Genomic DNA, 27,055 nt, shown 5'->3' with positions numbered 1-27,055 from the left:
TCCGTTTACTTAACGAGGAAATCGATTTATACAATATTTACAATTCTCGAAAAACAATTTAAATACTTTATAATATGTACATTCACTTATAATCCTCATATAATCAATCTTTTCTTACTCACAATTCATGACTGTCTTGTTTTTCCGTTACTTTACTGGTAATTTAGCATTCAACAATTAAGTTTGCAATTTTTCTTTTCTATTTAATTTTTTGAACAAGTACGTTTGAGTGTCAATAAAGTCTGAGGATAAAAAAGAAATTATTTATAAGTACATCATGGATCCATAGGTCATTCTGAATCATTCTTTTAGCTGAACAGGCGACATGGACAGCTTGTATTCAAAGTTAATTACCTCTTCAATGCGTAACAATTTAGACAAATGCCCAGAATACATAACAGGCCAGAGCCCCGATTTTAAGTACTAGGCGACTTTGAAAGACGCGTGCTTCACATATTTGTGGCGGATTAGAATGCCGGCTTGGTCGGAAGCCCTTTGTTTAAAACATGGCGGGATACTCGCAGCTTAAGGCAAGCATGTTCCTTGTAGCTGTCAACATAATGCTTTTAAATTACATTCTGTCATAATTAACAAAACCCGATCGATGTTTGATTGAAAGTAATTGTACAAATCTGGTACCAGACAAACCGCTTTTAAAAAACAAAAAAACAAAACTAGTTTATGGTTATTTCTCATTAATTTCACTTATCAAAACAAATATTTAATTTTATCAGTTTTCCCGTTTCTTTCAAAACATCCGTCATTTCCGGGCGTTTCACTGTAGTCAATGAAAGACACGTTTTATCAGTCTTCTTTTACGCGGGAATATCAAAATTTCCATCTTTCAAAGGCGATGAACCAAAGCTCGCAGGGTACCAAAGCGCCAAAGGCGCACGATGCAGTCCCGGTGTTTTGTGAGCACCCGTTAAAAATATTGAACGCCAAAACTATCAAGTTTTGGTACTGCGAAGGGCAGCTAGTTTCTGTACCCAAAGGTTAGTGCATGGACAGGCTATCGAAAGAAAATAAAAGGGATGCTTGCCCAATGGATAGCAGGCCTAACTACGCAAATAAATGCCTCATTACATCCTTGTCTGCGAGGTTAGTACTAAATTTACTCTCTAGAATACATTACACAACTCAATCAGCAACACTTTGCAAGTAGAATTGGCGATCAGTGTGGGCAAGAGTTAACGCGCGGGGCTTTTTAGTCAATGACTGACATAAGAGTTTCCTCACAATCGACCCAGTTAGAGTGCGATAATGTGCGCGTGACTTTTGCCTACAACTGGCAATAAGCTGAATAAACCGGAAGCTGAACACCATGAATAAGTTACTAAATCACATCGCTCAGGTTTTTAGGTGGATATTAAAAATCGTATTTTCTCAAGTACCGGAGGGGTTTTTCGCGCATTCTGTTGCGCAGTTTGGCAGTGATATACCGAGCATCAGACAGGTAACGCACCAAAAGGCACTATTTTACTCTTCTTCTACCAAACAGTTTTCCTGCAATGGTCTTAGTACTGGTCCCGTTGCCGAAGCCTCGCACGAGCAAGATACGGTAATCGAGAGTCGAGAATCGAGAATCGATATTGTACTCGGGACAAGAAAAGGTGACCGTCCATGGACCAACTGATGCAATGCTAGAGCTTCAAGCTGTTGAGAATCGCCAATTCTGGATTACAACCAGTAAAGGAACTCCTGAGAAGCGTCCAAATTATAAAGGAACTTTGGAGGCCAGTCAGCCACGGTGATTGTCGCACCACGCATAAAGTAGAATAAATTTGTTAGCCTGGTCTTGTCTTTGACACAAATCACGTAAAACTATAAAGAAGTTGCCACTATGAACTCGGGAAAATGAAAAGTCAATAATACTATGGTTGACGACTGACAGTTTAAAAGAGAAACAACCTTCACCTCAGAATCTTGGGCGCGCCGCCTGTAAGCTCTGAGGGAGAGGGAAGCCCCATTATTTGGCCTATTTCAAAAACAAATGACACTGCAAAAATAACCTACAATTATAATTTCAAAAGAGAGTCTACCATCACCTCAGAAACTTGGGCGCGCCGCCTGTAAGCTCTGAGGAAGAGGGTAGCCCCATAATTTGGCCTATTTCAAAACAAATGACAGTACAAAGATGGCCTACGATAATAATTTGAATAAATGACCGATATTTTAAAAGAGAGACTACCTTCACCTCAGAAACTTGGGCGCGCCGCCTGTAAGCTCTGAGGGAGAGGGTAGCCCCATAATTAATTTGGCCTATTTCAAAACAAATGACAGTACAAAGATGACCTACAATAATAATTTGGATAATGACCGACATTTCAAAAGAGAGACTACCTTCACCTCAGAATCTTGGGCGCGCCGCCTGTAAGCTCTGAGGGAGAGGGTAGCCCCATAATTTGGCCTATTTCAAAACAAATGACAGTTCAAAGATGACCTACAATAATAATTTGGATAATGACCGACATATCAAGAAAGAGACTACCATCACCTCAGAATCTTGGGCGCGCCGCCTGTAAGCTCTGAGGGAGAGGGAAGCCCCATAATTTGGCCTATTTCAAAAAAACAAATGACAACACAAAAATAACCTACAATAATAATTTGGATAAATGACCGACATTTTAAAAGAGAGACTACCTTCACCTCAGAATCTTGGGCGCGCCGCCTGTAAGCTCTGAGGGAGAGGGTAGACCCATAATTAATTCGGCCTATTTCAAAAACAAATGACACTACAAAAATAACCTACAAAAATAATTTGGATAATGACCGACATTTCAAAAGAGAGACTACCTTCACCTCAGAATCTTGGGCGCGCCGCCTGTAAGCTCTGAGGGAGAGGGTAGCCCCATAATTTGGCCTATTTCAAAACAAATGACAGTACAAAGATGACCTACAATAATAATTTGTATAATGACCGACATTTCAAAAGAGAGACTACCATCACCTCAGAAACTTGGGCGCGCCGCCTGTAAGCTCTGAGGGAGAGGGTAGCCCCATAATTAATTTGGCCTATTTCAAAACAAATGACAGTACAAAGATGACCTACAATAATAATTTGGATAATGACCGACATTTCAAAAGAGAGACTACCTTCACCTCAGAATCTTGGGCGCGCCGCCTGTAAGCTCTGAGGGAGAGGGAAGCCCCATAATTTGGCCTATTTCAAACAACAAATGACAACACAAAAATAACCTACAATAATAATTTGGATAAATGACCGACATTTTAAAAGAGAGACTACCATCACCTCAGAATCTTGGGCGCGCCGCCTGTAAGCTCTGAGGGAGAGGGTAGCCCCATAATTTGGCCTATTTCAAAACAAATGACAGTACAAAGATGACCTACAATAATAATTTGGATAATGACCGACATATCAAGAAAGAGACTACCGTCACCTCAGAATCTTGGGCGCGCCGCCTGTAAGCTCTGAGGGAGGGGGAAGCCCCATAATTTGGCCTATTTCAAACAACAAATGACAACACAAAAATAACCTACAATAATAATTTGGATAAATGACCGACATTTTAAAAGAGAGACTACCATCACCTCAGAATCTTGGGCGCGCCGCCTGTAAGCTCTGAGGGAGAGGGTAGCCCCATAATTAATTCGGCCTATTTCAAAAACAAATGACACTACAAAAATAACCTACAAAAATAATTTGGATAATGACCGACATTTCAAAAGAGAGACTACCTTCACCTCAGAATCTTGGGCGCGCCGCCTGTAAGCTCTGAGGGAGAGGGTAGCCCCATAATTTGGCCTATTTCAAAACAAATGACAGTACAAAGATGACCTACAATAATAATTTGGATAATAACCGACATTTCAAAAAAGAGACTACCATCACCTCAGAATCTTGGGCGCGCCGCCTGTAAGCTCTGAGGGAGAGGGTAGCCCCATAATTTGGCCTATTTCAAAACAAATGACAGTACAAAGATGACCTACAATAATAATTTGGATAATGACCGACATTTCAAAAGAGAGACTACCTTCACCTCAGAATCTTGGGCGCGCCGCCTGTAAGCTCTGAGGGAGAGGGTAGCCCCATAATTTGGCCTATTTCAAAACAAATGACAGTACAAAGATGACCTACAATAATAATTTGGATAATAACCGACATTTCAAAAAAGAGACTACCATCACCTCAGAATCTTGGGCGCGCCGCCTGTAAGCTCTGAGGGAGAGGGTAGCCCCATAATTTGGCCTATTTCAAAACAAATGACAGTACAAAGATGACCTACAATAATAATTTGGATAATAACCGACATTTCAAAAGAGAGACTACCTTCACCTCAGAATCTTGGGCGCGCCGCCTGTAAGCTCTGAGGGAGAGGGTAGCCCCATAATTTGGCCTATTTCAAAACAAATGACAGTACAAAGATGACCTACAATAATAATTTGGATAATGACCGACATATGAAGAAAGAGACTACCATCACCTCAGAATCTTGGGCGCGCCGCCTGTAAGCTCTGAGGGAGAGGGTAGCCTTATAATTTGGCCTATTAAGTAAAAAACAAGTAGCAATACAAAGATAACCTGTAATAATAATTTTTGGATTATGATTAACATTTCAAGGAGGCTAAAATAAATGATATAGAAACCATACTGTATCTGTGACGTTGATTATACAGATCGCCCAAGCGACCACGAAGATGTTGAAGTGGAAGAAAATCTGGAGTAATTCAGCGTGTTGGGCTCCTGCCAGCGAATAAGATTTTGACGGGATTTCGACAGAGCTTGGCGGGCTTTTTGGAGAGTAATTTGTCACTGGAGGCACATCGACACTTACACCGTCTTAAGCCAGAGAAAAAAGACTTGAATCCTTCGCGGTTTGATCAAAAAGGTCGTCCATTGAATCAGATAATCGGTCTTGCTGTTCCTCAAGGAGAAGTGAAGTAGAGCTCGAGCTCTTGCTTTCGTTTACACCGGCGACTATAAAATGTGCATTGTTGACGGCCTTTCTCAAACGTTCAAATAGAGAAGATTTAAAAATTTCTTTGGTCAGAGTTCCTTCCAAACCGGAGAAAGATGTGCCAGCAGAGAGTGTATTCCTACTTGTGGCTCCTCAGTAAAACTTGATACGCCGACTCGCCGTTTTCGCTTCGAAGGTCGCCTATGTTGACACGGCATACTACTCTTGAAAGAAGTTAAATAAGCCATCGGAGCACTATTTTCTTAAAAGGAAGCACTTGAAAAACCATTGAAAGCGTATCAAGCCTATTTGAATCCAAATGCGGCGAGAAAACTGTAGTTATCAATTGCGAAGCCAGCCGTGAAGATCGACTTCCAAATTTTCAATCGACCGTGAAATGAATTTATAATACCCAAATAGTCTGATCAAATTTCGCGTTTCCTTGAGATGTCTGGTTCGTTTAATCAGAAGTACAAAGTTCCTTGACAGGCAATGTGTCCGGCGCTCTCCAAAGGTGTCTGGAGGAATACTTAAAACTAATTACGAAAGCAACGCCTGCCTGTTATTGGAAACCAATCTGCGGTGGTTGCTGTGGAGATTAGGCCTCCTCGGGCGCGCATTAAAATCGGGGCTCTGGCCTGTTATGCCTGCAAAATCGCACCTATTTTGAATAATACAGAGTAAATGAGTCCGACATCGCCGCAGGGTCTTTGCTTAGTTTGGCAATATTGGATTTTCTATAGCAGCGCGAAACATTTCTTAATAATTAGATACTAAGTACCATGAAACTGAAAATAACACTTTCAGTTTCATTTGCGGCACTATTAACTGCAAAGTAACATAAGTTGAACTAATTTGATTGAATGTAGTTTTTTACAAGAATTAAACCGCAAACAAAGTCCGTTGATGAGATACATTACAAAACACTTACCATAGCAATGTACAATGTCTTTTTAGTTTACGTTAAACTTTGCCTTAAACACCTGTTGATTACACCTCTTTTGCATACATGTGTCAGATCAGTGTGTGGAGCTCTTTTTCGTGTATAAACTTTCAAGGTTTAAACACAGTAAGCAAGAGTCGTTGATCGCTATTTCCACTCCGTCGTTTACTACATTCTCCCGTTTTCAACTAACACGGTCGTCTTCAAAATAAGAATGACAATCATTTCTTCACGCGAAAAGCTCACATGAGATTTGTTACCTTCCGTTTATACAAGGCCTGCAGGCGCACCTTTTAGCTTCTGGGAGGCGAACTAAAACAGTTTTCCCCCCGCATCCTGGGACTCTATGTTCTCTGATGATTGACTCGAGTGGTGAGCAGCACGAACAGCTTGTAGCAATTCCAACTCCATGGCTGTAAGGTCTGGCCGAAGATAAACAGCCCCCACGACAACCAGTAGTTGTAATCGTGATGGATTTGCATATCCCCCATCTCTTGCTATTCAACTGGATAAGAGCCTTCTGCACCTGACATGGCGCGACCCTCCAATAATGGTTCTGTGGTTTCTTTCTTTTCGGTTTGGCTGCCATGGCAGTAAACAGCAGTAACACAGTAACCACGAACTTGACAAGGGGTGACACCATTTTGGAAGCCTTCAGAGAGTAAGAGACAGATTTTAATTGGTTTAATAGGTATTTTTACTTTTTTTTGGATTACCACTAATCGACGCAGCTGCATGATTCGTGGATACATACTTAGTGACTACGTAGTCTCAGTTTATATCGGTTTTAAAAAAAATAATAATAATAATAGTTATCGACAAAAGGAACGGTATGAAGAGCTCCATACCTCTACCAAAGAAGTGAAGTTCTCTTGTGTTCCTCTATTTGCTCAAACAGAGGTCAGAATTACTTAAAAAGTAGCTTCCTACAAAACAGTCGTAAAGAGAAAACATAACAGATACGTTTGACGTATATAAAAGTATATACTACGCAATCTTGACAAATGTTATTTTTGTTTTAGATTTTGAGCTATGTTCGGCATTTGCCAACGGCATAAGTTCGATGTTAGTGTAAAGAAAAACTCGTTTTGTTTACAAGTTGCATTCTGAATAGTTATCTTTCTGTAAAACCAACTTTGAAAACTCTTTTAACTATACTGCATTTTTCACCAATAAGGCGGTAATTTACCTACCTGTGAATGAGAAGAGGTGACAAGTGTATGATTTAAAAGGCCCCAAACGATTGCTTGTATTAACACATTTTTGTATTAACACTTGCAACTACATACACCTCTTACAAAAGACACTCAAGAGGCGACACGCTCTCTTCCTCTGTCGTTTGTCAATTGTTTGCTTATCAGTAATTACCAAAACATTATGAGAACAAAGATCCTCTGTGTTCAATAGCCACTGACTTCACTTGAAGTTGAAATCTGAACTTCAGAGCCTTATACGCTCACTTCCAATCACCCCATTAGAGTCGTCAATTGTCTTAGCTTTGTCATAATATCTATGGCTGCTACATGAAAGGGAAAAATTGCTTTGCTTTAATTTTGGCATATTAAAGATAGAAACGTTACCTTACAGCAGGATAATAGTAGATCTGGCTGTATGTTAAGGGATAACTTTGAGCTTCTTTCGTCCTCCTAGTTAACGCATGCGTGGGTTACTCAATCTGTAAGGCAAATATACTTCTCATTAAAGACTGGAAAAGCTAACAAAATGGGGTCCTCAGTACTTCACAATGAAATAAGCTTGTCTTTTGCTTTCATTTCCTTGACAAACAAAAACAAAATAGAGAACAAAACAATTTTTCTACCAGCTATTTTTTGTAGGGAGATATAATTATCAGTCTTAAAAACCTCATCCGTGATAGCTTATGTTCTTTAATGGAACAAATGCAATTCAGTCTTCGTTGAGGTATTCCGAACTATTAACTTATGAAATATGGTGATTGATGGTCTTATTTTCGGTTTAAAGCCAAAACACCGTTGGATGCCCAAGATAAAGCAACACTGCACTCTTAATATTAGTTGAAATAAACTGTATTCCGATCCAATAGTTGTAGTGAAGATAACAAGGATTTAACATTAAGAGAACTTCGAGGCAAGAACTCCTTAGCTGTTTTTGTAAGTTGCGAACAGAAGGCTGCATCGTAGCAATAGTTAACACTTGATAAAACTCTGTTATGATAAAAACCAGTGTTCCACGGAACGATTTCACAGCCTCTTTGTTTATTTGAACAATTAACACCCGGAGCCTTACAGATAAAAGTTCTGAGCTAAGATTACTGAACCGTCCAAGGCCGTTTGATATCTTTTATTCTACCGGAACAAAGACTCTCGGTGTACTGGTGTGTTCAAAGACTACGAAACTAAAGCATGACACAAGATTTTAATTGTTCTTAATGCGTCTTGTTCCCAGTTTATATTAACATCCACTGTTTCACTTCCAGGAATATGATGCGATACCTAAAATATCTTTCCCCGCCAGCTTATCATTGTTTGAGCAAAATAGTAGGATATTACCATTCAAATGAAAGCTCTTGTGAAGCAGTCTTCTATCGTTTTGTTGCTTCTTTTTAAAGAAAATGTACAGAGAAAAAAAGTCTGATATAACGAAATTTGGAATATTTCTTAAACTGAGACTTGCTGTGCTCTTGGTAGTGATATGGTGTGCAGAAAAAGAACACCGTTTATGCATAGGCCTTACAGTGTACTGTGTACGTGACCAGAAAATTAAGTGCCAATCAGTATTTCTAATGCAGTTTTCAAGGTTTTTAACTTACAGAGTTTGGATTGATTCAAACACTTGGGTGTCCACGTTCCTTAACGTATGGCAACTCGAAATTCGGACTAGAATCTTCTAGAATGTTCCAGATTCGTGCGACTTTTTAATGCTATCGACTGTTATTCAGAGGAACAAAGAACTGAAACGAGTTATTAGCGCTGCACTAATAGGACATGTGACCGGTCCCGATTTGCGATGACCCCCACGAACTGTTGTTGCAGTTGATTGGATTTCCAATTACTAGGTTCTGCTAGTTTTTCGTCCTCCACAATTCCAGTAAAATTAACACTCTCTGCTGGAAAGAGGTGATCAAGCCTTTGGTTAACACCCTCATCACGTGTTTGGCCGTTATACAAGCTAGTGTTAGGGCGCTTGAAGCAGTTTCTGTGGCCCCAAGTAGCTAGCTACAAAGAGCCTCACTTCCCATGTACGAGAAACCTCGCCCTTAAGTTGTTGTAAGGCAGCTCAGTTCTACATCTGTGCTTGCGTATCATTTGTACTTGGCCACCTCCTTTTTGTTCATTTGGGGCACATCATCATATTATGTACAGCTGAATAAATTAAATTTCCCTCTTAAAGGAAAGGTGGTGTAAACTGGAATCTTTATACAAACAATTTGAAGTTACGCAGCCAAAAAACAAACCGTGATATTTGCGAAAGACCCTAATCTGAATACTTTTGTAGACATATGTGAACCTCCACAAAAAAAGGTAAAAAGCTGATTGATAGTGATAGTTTTATTGATTTGCTCTCTCCATCTAAAAAGAGCACACTATATATCCACAAAGCAAGATTCTAAAATGACAATGAACTGGTTTCCTGAAGACAAATGTTATTGTTCAGTCTATCAAGTGTTGTTTAAGAACTGTACTCAAGGGGATTTGTTCTATGGTGAAATAACGTCTTTTGCGATTAATTTAGCATACGTTTACAGTGATTTACAGTGAAAATTTGATGTGATACCAAAACCTCCTTGTTGAAAGAATGATAACAAAGGAAACGTTATCAGCACCATTGTTATGAATTTCAAAATGGCCGCCTGTTTTCGTCATTGAGCCGTCCTCTAGGGACTGATGATGTACTTTGCAGGACGAATATCATTTAGTGACTTACGTTTTATCCTGTCTTTCTTGTGCTGTTTAATACTTATTGGGTGGGAAAAAATAATACTGAGCTATTAATTTTAGGCACTTTGTCTGATATGGCTGTTATTTCAATGAAAAAGAAAAAAAACCCTCGTACCTCGCCTTGTTAATGGTATCGTACTTTGCAATTGAATAAATGTACACTGAAAAAGATTCGCCTAGGCTTGGTATAACGTTTGCTTAGGGCTGAGAACTGTCTTTAACGAACACGAGGTTTTTGTGGTAGCTTCGGTCCCATGAAAAAGTTATTCTGGCTTGGGCAGTCTCGTTTGCCTTATCTGCTTCTTTAAGCTCAACTATTTACGAATTACAATACAGAATACAGTCAAACCTGTCCTTGAGAAATGGCAAGGTGACCGTTATGTACAGGGTGACTGCTATATACAGGGCCGTTATATGCAGGTTTGACTGTATTGTGAAATGTCTATAAGGTGTAAGTTTTCTAAGTAAATTTGAAAGTGCATGCTCACTTCATTAGGAAAGTTGCGAAATTTGCCGGAAAACTTACTTATTTACTAAGTATACTACACGGAACAATAGTACAGAGTAATTGAAATCTGGTGTTATCTTTGATGTGAACATTTCGACTTTTTGTACCTACTCAGTTTTTCAACAATAGAGTTTGTGTATACTTTCAAATGTATTTAAAATGTCTTCAGAGATGTGACGTTTTTGCTTGTGCTCGGCTTCGGTTTAGTACTAACTTGTTCTCACCGTTTCCACAAAAGGATCAGTATCTGATTATTTAAGAGACATTTATTTGCGATTTTCAACATTATAGTGACGGTAAGTGAACTGTATGTAACTACTGAGTCAGGAATAAGTATATGCCTTATATAGTCAAAGCAAACCGCAGCCTATATCAGAACCACTATTTTTTTTCGTCGTGAAAATAAGGACATTTGAGCAGGAAAGAAAAGTTCTTGCAAGAAGCTAAGTGGTCTGCAATTCCTAAGGTCCTCGTCGTTCCATTTAGACAAGCTTAATCTTACGCTTCTCACGAATTCGAACTCAGACGAGTCCTTGCGCGCAGCCTGCCCTAAAATTCTAGACTGCTCCATCAATTGGGTGAGAGGGTATAGGTCATCTGGAGCTTTAATGTCCATCATGAATAAGTTGCTCAGTCTCTGGTTAAAGGTTGTATCCAGTCCAATAAATCATCAGGAGCAACTGACGAACGAATGTTTCCAATCATCTTCAGAAGTCTCTCAAATGGTTTTGTCTATGATTTAGAAGCCTGTTTAGGCTAATTTGGAGCAGTGCCCTAAAAACTAATAGTATATGTCTATTCGGATGTCTTAAGGGAACTTTGGTCGACTAGAAAGTTTTAGGTGGCTTCTTAGTCTCTGTCGAAATTGTAAGCTACCGTCATGGGTCCGGTCGTAATTTCGTTAGAAGGTTACACAGGACGGTTTGTCTTTATACCAGAAAATTCTAGGAGACAATTTTAATGGCAGTAAAATGTGAAAAACACAGCTTCAGAAAATCTTAGGTATTAAAGTTAGTGGAAAAGATCCGATTATTTTAAACGAATGGAACGGTTCTCAAGGAATTCATAGCCTTTCTCGTGCTTTAGAAAATCCTAGGCAATATTTGAACAGTTATAATTTTACAGAGCAAAAGTCGTTAGATCCAGTGGTCATCTCTGAGTTCACTAACTATAGGACCAACTCTATGAATACTGTTGACGTAAGCCGTATTCCATGAATATCACGTTAAACCATGTGGCTAGTACCGTAAGCGTGTAAGTTTCTTAAAGCCTGAGCTTTCGGCGCTTTTTATTGCTAATTGCCGGTTTCCATGCACTAACACTCACGACAGGCCGAGATAAAAAGGGAAACATAGGAATAAACGTGCTATTCTAAAGTTTTCTTTGTGCTCGCGTTTTTATTTAATCATTTGTCATCTACCATTTCGGCAGTTTTCTTTCTCCCTTTACATAATAGCTTGCCGGTGCTCTAATGGGCTTGCGTATTATAAACGTATTGCAAATAAAGAAAGACAGGGTTGGTATGAAGAGATTAAAGATGATAATCGTAACGGAGAACTTCAGCGTTGCATGTCTCAAAATCACTGGATGTGTGTTAAGCACCACCACTTTCATATCTTTCTGAACTAAACGACTATTTACTAGTAAAGTAAAGACCACTTTGCCTGTCATATACACAGCTTAACAAAGAAAAACTTGCTTAGCAGTCTCAAAAAGACTCCTGGTCGCTCTGAATAGAATAGCGAGGACATCACTGGTCTTACCTTATATTCTCCACAGAGCTAGTTATCTAAGGACAGCGTACTTGAAGTAAACGCAAGTGGAGGTACATCATCTAGACTTAAAGCTCTTTAACGATATGTACGGCGTCCACTCCGTTTTGTTTGGGCATGGCAAGCTGTCCTCTTATTTAACACATGCAAAACCGTTATTAAATCGGGTTAAAATAATAATAATAATAAAAAAGAATGATGTCTGTCAACCCTCTTGGTGAGAATTTACATTAACAATCTCAAGTAGCGTGTCTAATTTCCGTTTAGTAATAAAACAGTAAAATTACTGCACACTAATTCGGTGCGAGCTTTAGCAATTTACCCCGCATTTTGACGCCCATCAATGCGATTATTGTGGGAAGAAGTAAATGAGTGATTTTCTGCACGTGCAAATTCCATGTGACGGGCGGCTTTATTGGTAAAAGCTACCTGAATCTGTTTCCTTTTGAAAACGCTTACATGTGAACATTGTGCGATGTTTTCTGGCTTTGAGGTAAATAAAAATAAGACTGTGATACAGTTTCATTTGTAACTTGTGAGGTTTTCTCCCAAAGGTTGTGGAAGGTGGACTGTGAACCATGGATGATCTAGAGCCATATCGGTCCCAATGAGCCAATCTCCAATGCAGTATATTGAACTATCACAGCAATTGTCTTTTTTTCAGAAAACTTTTCTATATTCCCTTAAAATCTTATAAGCAATATGTCGAGAAGTTGAAAACATGCCAAAAGCATGCATCACGCTTGGCTTGTCTACTTGTAAATTCTCAAGACCTCACATGATGTAGATAAAAACAGGGGCTTTGCTTGTGGGTCTTTGTTTGAAGCTCTAGTGAAACAGAATTCTATGGCCTTAGCATAGAACGAGGCTTCTAAGTCGGGAATTTTATAGTTTGGATAGAAGGTATTTGACAGGAGACACGCGACTCTTAAGAAACATTTTAAAACGTCAGTGGCAAATTTGAAAGAAAAGTAAGAAAAATGGATTTTATACTGGCCCTCTCTGATCCACATTGTTGCACAAATGACAGCTCTTAGAACCACCAAAAAACCTATTCGCTCGTTTCGATATTTGAGTTTTAGTTATAGTTGAGTAAAAGCAATTCACATTGTGATAACTTTGCTTCACAGGCTGTAAAACACACGAGTAGCAATGTCATGGTTACATGTGATAATAGTTTTACTCGTTGTGTGGTCGTATGGAAATTTTTTGTATGGTTAGCTGGAGCAAGTAGCTTCAGCTTCTGTGGATCAGATAATGAATTTCTTGTACCAAGTGAATTCCCAAAATGCCTTAAACACTAGCGAAATCCACAGCTCCGTTTTTCTCTCAGAGAAAGCTTGGTGAATCCTTTTGCTAAAGCTAAAGAATAGATAGTATGAAAAGACTCGGTGACGGTTTTTGATTATTTATGTCCTTGGGGCATGATTTTAGTGAGCCAAAAGGTGATAATTAGACCATCGTTTCAACAACAAGTCTCTTTTGAAAGCCCAATGACTTTAAAGTAATTTCAACCCACTGGGCGCTCATAATGACAATCCTAAGGACCTTCATTCTTCTCTTGAAGCCAGATAACTTTCATTCATCAAGGCAGGTGATGATTACGTTAATTAAGGGTGAGCTAATGAGCCTTAATTCTCAGTCAAAAATCGTTCAAAATTGCTCGGGAGCATCAAAGAAGATACAAAACTCTTGATTCTTTGGCCCCAAATTTCACATTAGTTTTGCAATTCTCTTTTCGCTATTGCTATCATATCGTTATCAGTTTCACTAACGATTTTTTTGCATTTTTTATCCTCCCCTGTTCGCTCCATCGCCATGATGAACACACGACATGGCGACGTTTTGTTTGTTCCAAGGGATTTTTTTTCGCCGCTCGGATTAACTTGTATTAGCACTCTTCCTAAATTATAATCCCATTTTGAGGCGGAGAAGTATTCCGCTTACTTACACTTTAAGGACTAATCCCCGCGACTTAAAACTGGTTGCATGTATCTTTTTGGCTGCGATTGATTGCTATTTTTCAATGTCTAATTACTTCATCTTACCTCTCTCACGTAGTAATCTTGTAAAGCTTTCCGTGCTTCCAACTAAAAGACAGGTAAGAGTACACAAGAGTGACTCAAGTAACGTGTTTTTCTGTCCATTCAACGTGATTCTTAAGCACAGTTTTTCTCTTTCACACTTTCTGTGAGGGTGCTATTCTCGCTGTGACATTTAATTCAAAATGTTCCGATGGTTTCTTCGTCACTGTAAACACTTGAAAGCAATATGGCACCAAATTTGCGAAGGGTTCCAATACTTCGGTCATGTATCTAAACTATTACAAAAATAACAGTCCTAGACATCCGCATTTATCAGTCTAAACTGCTAAAACCAGGTTTATATGGATAAAGGGTGTTATATGTTGGCTTGATGACAAATTAATGCTTCGAGAAATATCTACAGATGTAGTAGCTTTTCTTACAGTCATATGCGTGCGTGATTGTTTGCATTAATGGCACTTGGGAGAATGACTGTTTTCCCCTAGAAAGGGGTTGGAAACACTCGTAAAAACTTTATGCAGAGTGGTTTTGATGACGGTATTTCAGTGATAAATACTTAATTCTTCGCATTGGTAAAACGCTATATTGCACTTCAGGTTACATTAATTGTACCTTCTGGAAAAACGGCAACTGCTTAGATGGACACGAATGCTGGTATTCTAAGTTTGCCTATGCGCTGAAGAAAACATCTTGTTGGTTAGCTTTTTGCAATTCCTTGCATTCAGCTTTTTACCGCAAAATTTTCCTGAATGATCAATCTCTGCTGGTCTTCCGAATGACAACAGACCACTTAAAAAGGGTTGGCTGGCAGAAATGAAGTGGAGAAAATTGATTGCCAATTGATTTATCAGTGATTAGATCTCTTGGCTTGATAATTATTCACTATAAAAAGATGTGGAGCTTTTGAGATCTGAAGGATTGCTCGAATGCAGTAGCAAGAAAATGCCCTCTAGAAACTCTCTTTTACTCTAAAATTAATACTGGATTATAGTTAATCGGCTTTAGAGTACCCAAGGCCAGGAGACGTGCAAGGAAAAATGTCAGCGGTGTCTCCAGGAGAGACTAAAAGAGGTCATGTATGTGTTTGCCGTTTCCTTGTTTGCTCCATGTTTATTGAAGTGTTTGCAACAAATTTTAAGTAAAAATTGGAAGCATAATTTCTGCATTTTTTTGTTAAAATGAGCTTAATTTACAAAAAGTAGCATAATTATTGCCAGTAGCATATTATGCACAATGTGTCAAACCCTTGCCGGCTTAAAGCCGCAGAGAGACTCAATCTGTAAAGCTATTAAGAAGGTTTCACCGGCACGGTAGAACAATGCGATGAATATACATTGTCGCTGCACGCTTAGTGACCTGGCTTTAATGAAAACAAGGTGACTGTCAGACACTCTGTCGGGACTGTTGGTTGGTGACCATGTAGCGAGAGATGTTTTAAATGGTTTGTAGCAATAAATGTTCTTGGCAAAAATAGCAAGATAGAAAAAACAGAACTTTTTTTTTTTTAGAAAACGGATATTAGGATGGAATCCATCAGGAAATTGAGTAATTTTAATTTTCAGTGGACAAAAACCTTGTACCGGAATAATCTAAACAATATCGCATTCTTTTTTTTACATTAATTTTTCAAGGGCTATAGTTACAATTAGTTATCTGTAATAACACCAAAGACTATTTCTCATGGGAGCCCGAGAAAATGAATGTCAACTATCACAAGAATTGTGAAAACACAGGTAAAATTCTAAAAATTACATGTGTCAGATGTCATTTTTGAAATTTGACATTTATTTTCTCGGGCTCGCATAAGAAATTTCCTTTGCTGTTATCGCGGACAATCAATTACATCTGTAGCCTTTGAAAAAGGTAAAAAAAGAATGTGATATTGTTTAAATTATTCTGGTACAAGGTTTTTTGTCCACTGAAAATGTAAATTACTCAAGTTCCTGATGGATTCCTTCTTAAAACATTTTTTTCACAAGGCAGCTAAAAGGAGAGCTGTAAACTGAGTTATTTCACAAGTACCGACAATTATGTTTCCTCTACTTATAAATCCTGTGACCCTATGGTTCAACGTTTTTTGTCCATACTAGTATATTTGTTTATTTCAACGACTGTTAGCTGACTCACCGAAGACTAGAGAAGTTTGCTAATGTAAGTCTAACTAATAAATGTACTTTATCATCGATCACCCTATCTAAGGTAATCTAATTAAAGAATGTCTTGGATTTTAGATTCCAATCGTCAGTGGGATTTCGGACTCCGGAAGCTGGTATTCCGGATTCCAAAGCCCTGGATTCCAGATTCCACAGGCAAAATTTTCCCGAATTCCGGATTCCACGAGCAAAACTTTCACGAACTCGGGAATGCGGATTCCCTTTCATGGGGCGATTATCAAAGTCCAGGTTGCCTAAGAAAGTTTTCAGTTTCTATGACCGGCCGCTAACCGCCCAGCCGATCAACACAACACAGATCCCGGCCACTGGCAACCGTAGTCTGTAGTATTCAACCAACAAAAGGGATCTTTATTCTAAAGATCTTATCATTGTACCTTTCAGTGTTTAACCGTAGCGTCTACACACCTATTAACATCAGGGACACATAACGGCGATCTTGGATTCTGGATTTCATGTCATGGATTCCGGATTCTTTGCCAGTTAAAATTTGATTTTTGAATGCAATTGTTTGGTGGATCCTGGATTTCTTAAGCTGTATTCTGGATTCCCAAGACTAGAATCTTGGATTCCACACAAAAAAATGGCTGGATTCCGGATTCCACGAGAAAAAAATTCCCGGATCCGAAATCCAGATGCCGATACATGGTGCGGTGCACAGCCACTCCGTACATGTTCAAAGTACAGAGTTTCTTGAAGACCTGCAAACTATTATTGTCTACCACAATTGTTTTAAACGAAATTTCAATTGTTTTGTGTCAATAGAATTGAAATGCCTTAAACTCAGCCCAGTGAAGACCGCAAAAATTGGTTTACTAATGACCTTGACTCCTCTTCATTTAAGCTGACGTCAGAGCGTTTTCTTAAGGTACTTAATAACTTAAACAAGGATTAGCGATTTGTAAAGAACTACAACACCGTCGACATTATAGAACAGTTATACAACGGTATTGTATACCTGATATGTTTGTAAGTGATTAACTTAAGATAAAATGACACGTATCTGCTCTGATTTTCAGGTACCTTTGTCTCTAATTAAGACATGCAACTGAACCCAGCCTGATTTCACTCTTTATCTAAATAAATGTTGGCAAGCTTATTTGCCAACATGATGGTCGATTCAGGAAGATCTCAAAACACGTATTTGTATTCGTTGCTTGTAATTAAGTCTGGCGCGTAATTAACTTACAGTTGTTTGCGATGGGCTAGCCCATGATTTTTGCTCAACGACCTTTAGATCCGAAGCCGGGGAAACTAGGGAATTTTGGTAAACATGAACAAGATTTTGTTTTGACAAAATAGAAAAGCGCTACTAATATACGCGACGAACATTCGTTGTCATAACGGCGATTTATGGAAGAACATTCAAGCTCACCTTAGACAAAGACTTTTCTCTCTTTTGCTTTGCCCGTCGGTGTGGTATGATCACTCCAAAACATGTTGGATAGACCGTTGTATAAAAATGATTGAGAACCATCAGAATATTAACTGATTTATTCAAAATCGCGTATTTGAGCTAGAACAATGAACTTATTATAAGGATAGCGTAAAAAGATTAATTGCTAATGAGAGTTGTATTGTTGAAATTCACATTTAAACAAAGTGCTTTTCGAGCTTCAATAGCCTGAAGCGGTCACTTTTAGCACTTAAAAAAGGCATCACGCAGAGAGAGCTGATAAATAAATGATTGTTATCAAACATTCTTCTAAAAAAGAAAAAAAAAATGCAATCCTGTAGCCTCCGTCATTCTCTTCCAAATAGTCAAGAATACAAAAATAACCTACAGCAAAACTAATAAAAGCGATTTCTAAAGACCGATTTAAAGGACGTACAAGAATTGCCTAATCAACCTTAATTTCTCTTCCATACGTTCTTGAGTTTTTCGTGTAAGCACTAAGACATCACTGAGAGCGGTAATGTAAAGGATTGATTTTGGTTGTATCAACTTTACAACTAAGAAAATTAAGTATTTGGTTGGGGAGTGGGGAGGGGGGGGGGATTGGTTTTGATTGATTTTGTGCTCACTGTTAAATTGCCACGCACCCTATAAATGCCACCCTTTTTCTTCGCTTTAGATAAAATCTTGCAAACCTAAATAGGTAGATTCTTTTTCAAGTGATTCTGCGACGTCAATATTTAAGTTTAAAAGTCAGTTAATTACTAAAGTATTGTCTGGTCTGATGGGTGCTTTTAGAAGGGTACAAACCCATCCAAACCTTTTTTCTTTCATTGACAGAATTCACAAATAATGATCCAGTTTTGTTATTTAAACTACATTTGGGCACTGAAATAGTTTTCTGTCGTCTGTTGCAACTTACAGATGGCAAGGATTTAAACTTGAAAAAACTGGGCCAATTTTTTCAAGTTTTAATGTTATGCAAAAAATAGTATGGTTGGTGCTCCCGGATGAAATTTGTTTGATATTGACTTTATAACTCTACAGAATCTCTACAGGAACATTTTGTGCAGGGGTAGGGCACTATGTATAATGTCTTCAGACACATAGCCACTTTAAACAGGATTCACTATCAAATTATTTCCCCCTAGTTCTCTTGCTATATGTCGTATATTGATTTTACTATTTTAAAGGCCAAATAGTAAGTAAATTAAATAGTCATCATGTTTAGGATTCTTCTCAAATTCCTTTTCTTGCACTTCCGGTAATTATCTTTATATCACACCAATTTGGCGACACCAAAAAACACGATTGCCAGCTAGAGAAGAGAGTGACTTTCTAGAAGTATCCATGTGGTGATTTGACCCGAAACAAATGCACAACTGTTGCATGTCGTATACGATGAGTTGGCGCACAGTGCCGCATGTTATCTGCCAGACGTAGTTAATCGATAAACCGATAATCGGTATTAATCGATAGTAATCGATATCAATCATCGATGAATATCGATTTCCGATATCGATCGATAGAAATCGCTAAAGAAAAAAGTTGTGACTTCCATTAATATCGATGATTTTTCGATAGAAATGGATGATGATTTTTTTATCGACTGTTATCGATTACCACCGATTCTTATCGATTTTGTTAATCGATAATTTTGTGACTTCGATTTCTATCGATTTCCGATAAAAAGGTCACCTAGAATTTTCGGGAGTCTTTTTTCTGGCTGAAATTTTCGAAAAGGTAAGTTTTAATCCCAATAATTTTCGGATCACTAGACTTTCAGCTAGGAAATCCGAACAGATGAAAAATTATTAGGGGATAAAAATATGCCAATATCTACCGTTAAAATACTAAAATACGGTTACAATGCTATGTTTAAGTAGTTTTGAAGTATATTCTCGTTGGGTGCCCCTGATTTTGCGCCTTTTACGACCTAATGTGTTGCTAAAAGCAGGGAGTGAGCAGTTAACTTCCTTTTGCCATTTATTCTTGAAAATTTATAGTTCACCGCTCTCTCAAAATATCCTGCCATAACAAAAGAGTTACAGTAATCCTAAATATTCGCTTCATAAACAGTTCAGCTAAATAGTGTTCTAAATATCTCAAAAAAGATTTTATAAAAATCTGAATTTCACCGAAAAATCCTAAAAGTTCAACTCACAAATATCATAAGGTTTAAAGACCTTTATAAGGTAAATCGCCTAATAGCGACTTGTGGATAACGTAGTTTAGCATGGGCAACTAGCGACGTTTATCCGCAATGTTTGTGGAACTATACTGAACCAATAATTTTTGGATCTATATATATACAATTGGATGGTAAAACCACTGTGCATAAAGCCATGAGGCCAATTTTCTCTGCTCACTCTTCCATACTGCAAATAGCTTTACAAACGCAATGAGTTCTCCACTATTTAAGCCAGCAGAAACATTATTGATATAATTTCAATCTCCAAACATTTTTTTTACGAATTTTACAGATTTGTTTGACTCTAACGTTCTAAAATTCTTGGAACTTGCCTGCTAAACTTACCTCAAAATTTCCAGACTTTCCTAAAAAATCTTTCTAAAAAGAATTTCGGATTTTTGCAGCCTAGTCCCAATTGCCGTCCGCCATCTTGAAAGCGGTTAAACTGCTGACAACGTGTATCGAAAGACCCCTTAATTTAGAGGTGTCGATATTGGTTTCAGCAGTGCCCATAAAAAATTACCGCACCATAGAAACTGTCAATTTTGTCGTGTAAACGAACAAATGACGGGCCATAAATTTTGGCATCGATGCCATTTTTAGTGGTTGCTTGCCCAAAACGCTTGTCGTGTAAAAACAGCGTTCCTGCCAGGACATAATGTATCAAACTATTGAATAATTATTTGAGTAGTAGTTTTTTTGGTATTTTTTGATGATCCTTTTATTACATGTGTTTCTAAAAAGTGTTACTTTTTTATGCAAACCTAGTCAAATATCGCCGATATAATACACAGATATTGAAAAAGCGCCGTGCAGACTGCATGTTCTTAATAGCATTTTTCGCAAGAGTTCACTGCTTAATAAGGTCCACAAAGGAACGTTTCTCGAGTTCTTAATAGGCGACGGTTCACTGGCAGACTTTTGTTGTATTGATTTAACACTTCAAGGGCTGAGATCACAAAGAATAATCGCATAAGCACATAAATTCCATTTGGGAAAAATAAGAATTCAGCACTTGTAAGGGGCAGGCGAGAGATATGAGTTTAGCCAATCCGTGACAACCCACGCAATAAAAGAAAAAGTTCTTCTTGTCAAAGGTTATCATCAATATTCAACTTTTTTTCAACTTCACTGAGCGTGCTGAAGGAGCCTGATCAAGAATAATCAACTCTGATCTTAAACTGAAGCCTACTAACAACGAGTAAAGCCGACAGGAGAGAACGATCATTTCCATGTAAAGCATTCCGGCAAACGGGGACGAGGCTGTTTGTTACACTGATCTGAATTGATAAATTGATAACAGGACTTTACACTAAACACGTCGCGCATTAATGGATAGCCCTTGTATTGCGCTTTTTTGCCAAATCTACACGTGTTCTTAAGATTGTTCACTTGCTAGCCAGATAACCTTTGCCTGCCCACATTACAAACTAGTTCGCCAAACGCATACCATCTGCAAGCTTTCATGTCATTCATAAAGTGGTTAAGAAAAGCTCATTAAGAAGTTTCTTTTTTGTTCTCGTTAAGTAAGTCTACCCTTGCTGATATTCACTATCTTATCCAAGGTTCTAGATTACTTCGTGATTTATTATCTATCTTATAGTAAATCCATATGGCCACTTGAACTTTTACTGTTACTACAAAGTTTCATTTGAAATTTTTTTTCGGTACAGAAATAACTAATAACAGATTTCTTATCCGACATTTTACTGCTCGTTTGCTTTTCGGTAGGATTTTTATGTCATCCATTCACACTATGCTACCAGTTTCTCTCCTGGCATTGCTAAACCTTTTGATGCTATTCAAAATGTTCATATAGCAAAAGTTCGGAACTTAAATGATTGACTTTACAAAGGTACTTGAGCATGGAGGTACCAAACTGAATTTAAGATTATAACTTGTCACGACGGCTTAATCGCGCAAAAATCCGTCCAAATACCCTCATACTAACAATCAATCCAGAACCTGCTTTTAAAAGCGAATGTTACATTAGCAAGATTAGCAATGAAGTGTACTTACTTATATCATGGGCCTGTCAGCCTCGAAAACTTCTTATAACCTTTCCTGTAGTTTAAACCCACCCGCATAATCATCAGTAGCCAAAAATGTTAGGTATTAAAAATCAAGTAGATTGAGTGGGTCTAGATGACGTCATTTTCTCCCTGTTACACGGACCACTAAACTTTCGAGGGTTTGTACGTTTGAGCTCGAATCTTAATGGAGTTTATACTTGAGTGTTTCTGCAAGCGAGGAGCATGCAATCTCTTTTTTCAAAGCTCTTCTCGAAATTGTATCACTAAAATTTATTCACTTTATAATAATACAAGTGACAGGTATGGCAAACCTGTTGGCAGAAATGTTAATTTGGAACAAGTGATTGCATGATATATGGGCAAAACCTCACAAAACCAACTGAATCCATAAGAAAAGCGAAAAAGAAAGAAACTTTTTCATGCTCTACTCGGCCGATGTTATCTTAAGGTGGCATTTGGTGTTGTGAGAGCTGATTGTATTTTCGTGCGTTTTCAAGTTCCTCTACCATGAAAAAAGTCATTTTTGTGACCGATGCAATTTTTCGCGCCTTATACCACTTCAACCAGGAATGCTATTAGACCTTTTATTGTGATTGATGTCAACAGATTAATGTCTTATTCAAGACAAAACAAGCTTGTGTGGTAACTCGTCCGGTTTAGAACTTAAGTACAATCACGAAATGTTCTTACTAAAAAGTGTCGAAGGTGGGTATCCGATTGGTTTAGTTTATAAGAAAACGATATGAAAGTAATGTTGTCATTTGTGTTAAGCCTGCTGTCGATAATCTGTTCCTTACTCTCTTACTGTTACCAGCTTTCTGTGTGCCTAATTCCACCAACTGCTATCTTTTAAGTGTTCAAGCTTATTACTTTCATTAGATAGGGATGTACGTGGAAAAGCGTTATGAGATATTTCTATTATCTGCTTCATATTAATCCAAATCTTCCATTACAGGCGTAAGTTATGAAGTTTCCACAATCAAAGAATGTTTCGTTGGTCTGTTATAATAGAGGTAGTAAAAAAAAAAAAAAAAATTAAAAACATAAAAAAAAAAACGCCCTTAGTGTTCGTTTGACATCAATCTTGACCCTATATTGGCTTGTCTGTTTTATTACCCGGTTTCGAAATAACATTAGTCTCCTACAAACAGTGAAAAACTCGATTACTGACTCTCACCTGAGTCATCCGACGTGTGTGTGTGTTTTTTGTTTTTTTGTTTGTTTTTTTCACGGTTATAAACCACGTTAAATTAGATACCCTTGTCAGTACAAACTCTTGAAGGCCTTTCAGAATAAACGTTTTGAAAAAACAAAGCAAAACAAAAACAAAGCGTCTTAATGATCCCGGGCAAACACCTAGCTCCTCAGTTTTCCGGCTCCTATTATATATCTCAAGACAGTTAGCAAGATGTGGGTACTACAGTGTTCGAAAACTCAGCAAAGATCTTTGGTGATAAAGCTGAGTAATTGTTCTTGATTAACGTACACTCCCAAACGTTATCCATTTTTTTAAAGGATTTCCTTTGACATCTTTGTCCACTTGTCTTGGAATCAAATGCTTTCTTGCTTGTATTGTGATTCAAGAGGTTATTTCAAAAACAGTCTGCAAGCTGCGTACAGATCTGAAAAGGACGGAAATCCTGACGTTGTGGCTCGAAATGACCATTGGCTATCGAAACGAAAAATATATTTCCTGATTTCCGGAAATTGTGTCTTATCGATATTACTAATGTGTTTAAATTCGGTAAAATACTCCTGTCGATATCTTAATGTGCATAACTGACGAGAAAACCCTTTCTTTGCACACGCTGGTCGCCAGATTTTCCCGCCAAAAAGACTGCATTACCCGGTGTCTTTTTGAGGTCTGTCATAGAAGTTGAAATGTTGAGAAATGTAGAATTAAATCGGACAGATTGTCAATGACAGACAAGCTAGAAATTTATTTGAGATTCAAAAAAATAAATAACTAATAATAATAAGAAAAAAAGAGACGAATGAAATGAAATCCCGCCATGCATAGACATGGAAGCGGAACATACAGAGGTGTATACGAAGCTACATATACTGACAATTTGAACTGTCGATCGCTTGATGTTGTTTGCCCCATATCATATTTAGTAATAAAAGAGAATTATTCGAATTTGCGTGTAATGCACAAATTTTTCGATTTTACGTCGGCATGATGAGTGGTATAGGAAATAAAATTACGTGAATCTTGAGGCACTTCACGGTATACCACTCAAAGGCATTGCCTTGTCATGATGTAAGTATAGCACTACAGTTGTACGACAGTTGAACTCGCGTCTTTTCACGTGAAAATTACATAACAAAGTAATATTTTCTGTTTGCTGACACGTCAATTTCTGTTACATGCATGCTTGAAGGTTTCTACCTTAAATAAAAACGTTTATTATCTCAACTTACCTCGGAGCTCAGTTTCGAGAATTTCGCCCGTTGATCAGGTCTGCCTGGAGATTTAATTCTGATTTTTTTTTTCTTTTGACTAGTATTTTCTTTTCTAGACGCTGCATGTATAATTTATAGATTTCCTTTACGTAAGCTGGTTGGTCTAATTTAAGAGCACCTTCCGGATGCAAGACCAAATACAAATCCAAGAAAATAATAATAATAATAATAATAACAAAACACAATTTTAACTCATACTGATAAATTATTTGTTTTGTTGAAAACATGCAAGAAACTGCTCTTAATCACCATGAAACCATAATATTCCCACGAAAATCACTATGCGAAATCAATGTGATTGTATAGTCTTCCTGTAGCCATAGTTGAAAGCCACAAAAGCGCAGTCAGTTGTGAAACACGCAATAACGACACCGGAACTTCCCTGCTAGCCTACTGCTAAAATAGAAACCAAAATAAACTTCATAAGATAAAGAGTGTTATGATAAACGGTTCCTGAATGAGCGAGACGCTTTTCGTTATATTGAGACTCAAAGGTGAAAAGTTTATGGAAATAAAGTTTCCTACCCATCTTAACTGAACTTTAAATGAGCTAGGTGTCTAATTGTATTAAAGTAACATAATGGAGAAATTATTATTCGCACTAAAATCTGTAGTACATAACATACCGTTTTAAATGTAGACTATCATTCCATTTTAATGATTTTAATGAGACTGACCTTAAGGGCCCAGTAAACCTAATTCGGCATGACTTGCCTAGGGTGGGAATAGCTAAGTCGCTTAAGTAAATCGAGAAGTAAACTTTTGTGAAATGGTCAGACTTTTCATTTTCCTTGATGACGGAATTTGCATAAAATACACAGGGTCAATTTACCCAATGTAGTTCTATATTGCTATTAGAAAAGAAGTGCCCTTTTTTCATTCTTTCTTTATACGTCGTTTTTCCGTGTGCACCTTGTAACCTGAGGCTCTGTAAAGGACAGTACTGGCCCAGCATACAGGAAGTTATGTAGAAATATAACTAGGCATAACTGGAGAGGACTTCAGGATCATTGTCGGTGAAGAGGGGTGTGTGGGGGTTGGACAAACTTAACAGGTCGTTGCTAGTTCTGCAAATGTGTGTTTATAGCCACGTTTTCTTACCATTCCAATAAAGACATGCCAAGTTTATCTTACCCATAATCTTACCAGACGAAAATATTCCGTTGCTTAGAATTCCACACTCTAACAATATTTTCGTAAAATAGCTGACTCCACACTTGTATGATTAACATAAGAATTACAAAACAGTTGTATATTAACTTTAAACAAGGATTCTCAAATTTTCAAGGTTGTTGTTCATCATTCAAACCAATCCAGGGGGGATGCAGAATTTTAATGACACACTTTTTTGCTGCGTAATCGTCGTTTTATGAATGACAAGTGCATTTGAAATATCTGGTATCTATGTCAACCATGAATTGCGTCAAAGCCCAACTTGCAGATTAACCCATAACCTCATAAAAATGCTTAAGAAAAAAAACAAGTAAATAAAGCAAATAGCTCCATTAGAAAGCATTGCTCATTAGCCTTTATTTGATACTCTTCCTTTGAGAATTTCATCACAGAATTGTTGAAGTTGTTCCTAACAATAAACTTAAACAGCAGCCGAGAAAAGTGGTGTTGGGAAAGCTTTCAAGAATTATTTATATCAAAATTCATTCATACAGACATTGAAACGATTGACTGCCTACATAAACTGTATCTAGTACTCGACTTGGGAATTTGCCGTAGAGTAGCTTTCATTTAAACGATTCCGACATGCTTCTTGTTTTGGCCGTTCATCCCTGACCGAGACTTAACGTTTGCAGACCCTAAAGTTTATGGGCAGGTTTAAGCTATCGTGCTTCCACAAAAACAACAACAACCAAAAAAAAAGTAGAAAAAACTAATTTATATTTGACTAACGTTTTATTGAGCGCCAATAACGATATAAAAGGGATGGAAAAAGTCGAATTTCTACCAATTCGACCTCCATATCTTTTGGTGTGTAAGATATCATGGCTATATGACAAAGCAAAATGTTCATACCTTATTGCGAATCCCGGTCCGGACCCATTGTATCTTGACTGTCACTGCAACATTACAAATCGTCTCTGTAGCTTTTATTAGCTTCTGAAGTTTTATATCACACAGATATCACAAGCCCTTGTATTGATAAGTGTTTTGTTCCGGCTGTTTTGATTTACGTTTCGAGTGGTCGATTTGTATGTAAGACGTGTTTAGAATTTGATTAAATTATGAGTAACTTTTTTTGTGTGTTTAAAAACACGTGATAATCTCAACACAGTGGGAACAACTGCTTTTTTTAAAAAGAAGCATGCAGCAAGTAAATTACAATACCACGGTATAATAAAATAACATTATTATGTACTAATAATTAAGATCTCAAGAAAAACATGCAATATACACCTTCAAAATATCTTTTTGAAATACATGAAATCACCAAGGCAAACTTAACTTATTATGAGAGGTGTCACTGCGAAGACAGAAATCGACAAAAGCGCGACAACAGTTAGGTTATGTATGAGGGTCTGTTAGATGAGTAAGTCTCGTTGATTACATGTAAGCAAAAAGTGTTGAAAAGTTAAAGGGCTACGTCCTAGCAAGTTCCGTGTATCTGAACTACAAAAGCTGAGCTGAGATTCTAATTATTTTAATTCATCTTTTTTCGTGTAAATGGAGAGATATCAAAAT

At 37.7% G+C, this 27,055-nt stretch overlaps 1 long non-coding RNA gene across 2 annotated transcripts; it reads right to left on the bottom strand.

Moving 5' to 3' along the window:
- Positions 1 to 192: 192 nt before the first annotated feature.
- Positions 193 to 26,542, bottom strand: LOC140930847 (uncharacterized). Of its 2 annotated transcripts, XR_012164893.1 has the most exons (4): positions 26,390 to 26,542; positions 7,443 to 7,537; positions 6,123 to 6,514; positions 193 to 242 (listed from the first exon to the last, which is right to left on the bottom strand). It is a non-coding gene; the product is annotated as an uncharacterized lncRNA (long non-coding RNA). The 2 variants fall into 2 exon arrangements; XR_012164892.1 differs by lacking the exon at positions 193 to 242 and having other exon boundaries at positions 5,571 to 6,514.
- Between the last annotated feature and the right edge of the window lie 513 nt (positions 26,543 to 27,055).

The sequence above is a fragment of the Porites lutea genome, chromosome 3 (assembly GCF_958299795.1).
Source record: "Porites lutea chromosome 3, jaPorLute2.1, whole genome shotgun sequence".
NCBI classification, from domain to species: Eukaryota; Metazoa; Cnidaria; class Anthozoa; order Scleractinia; family Poritidae; genus Porites; species Porites lutea.
The sequence above is the reverse complement of the archived record's forward strand: the minus strand, read 5'-3'. Positions and strand labels throughout refer to the sequence as shown.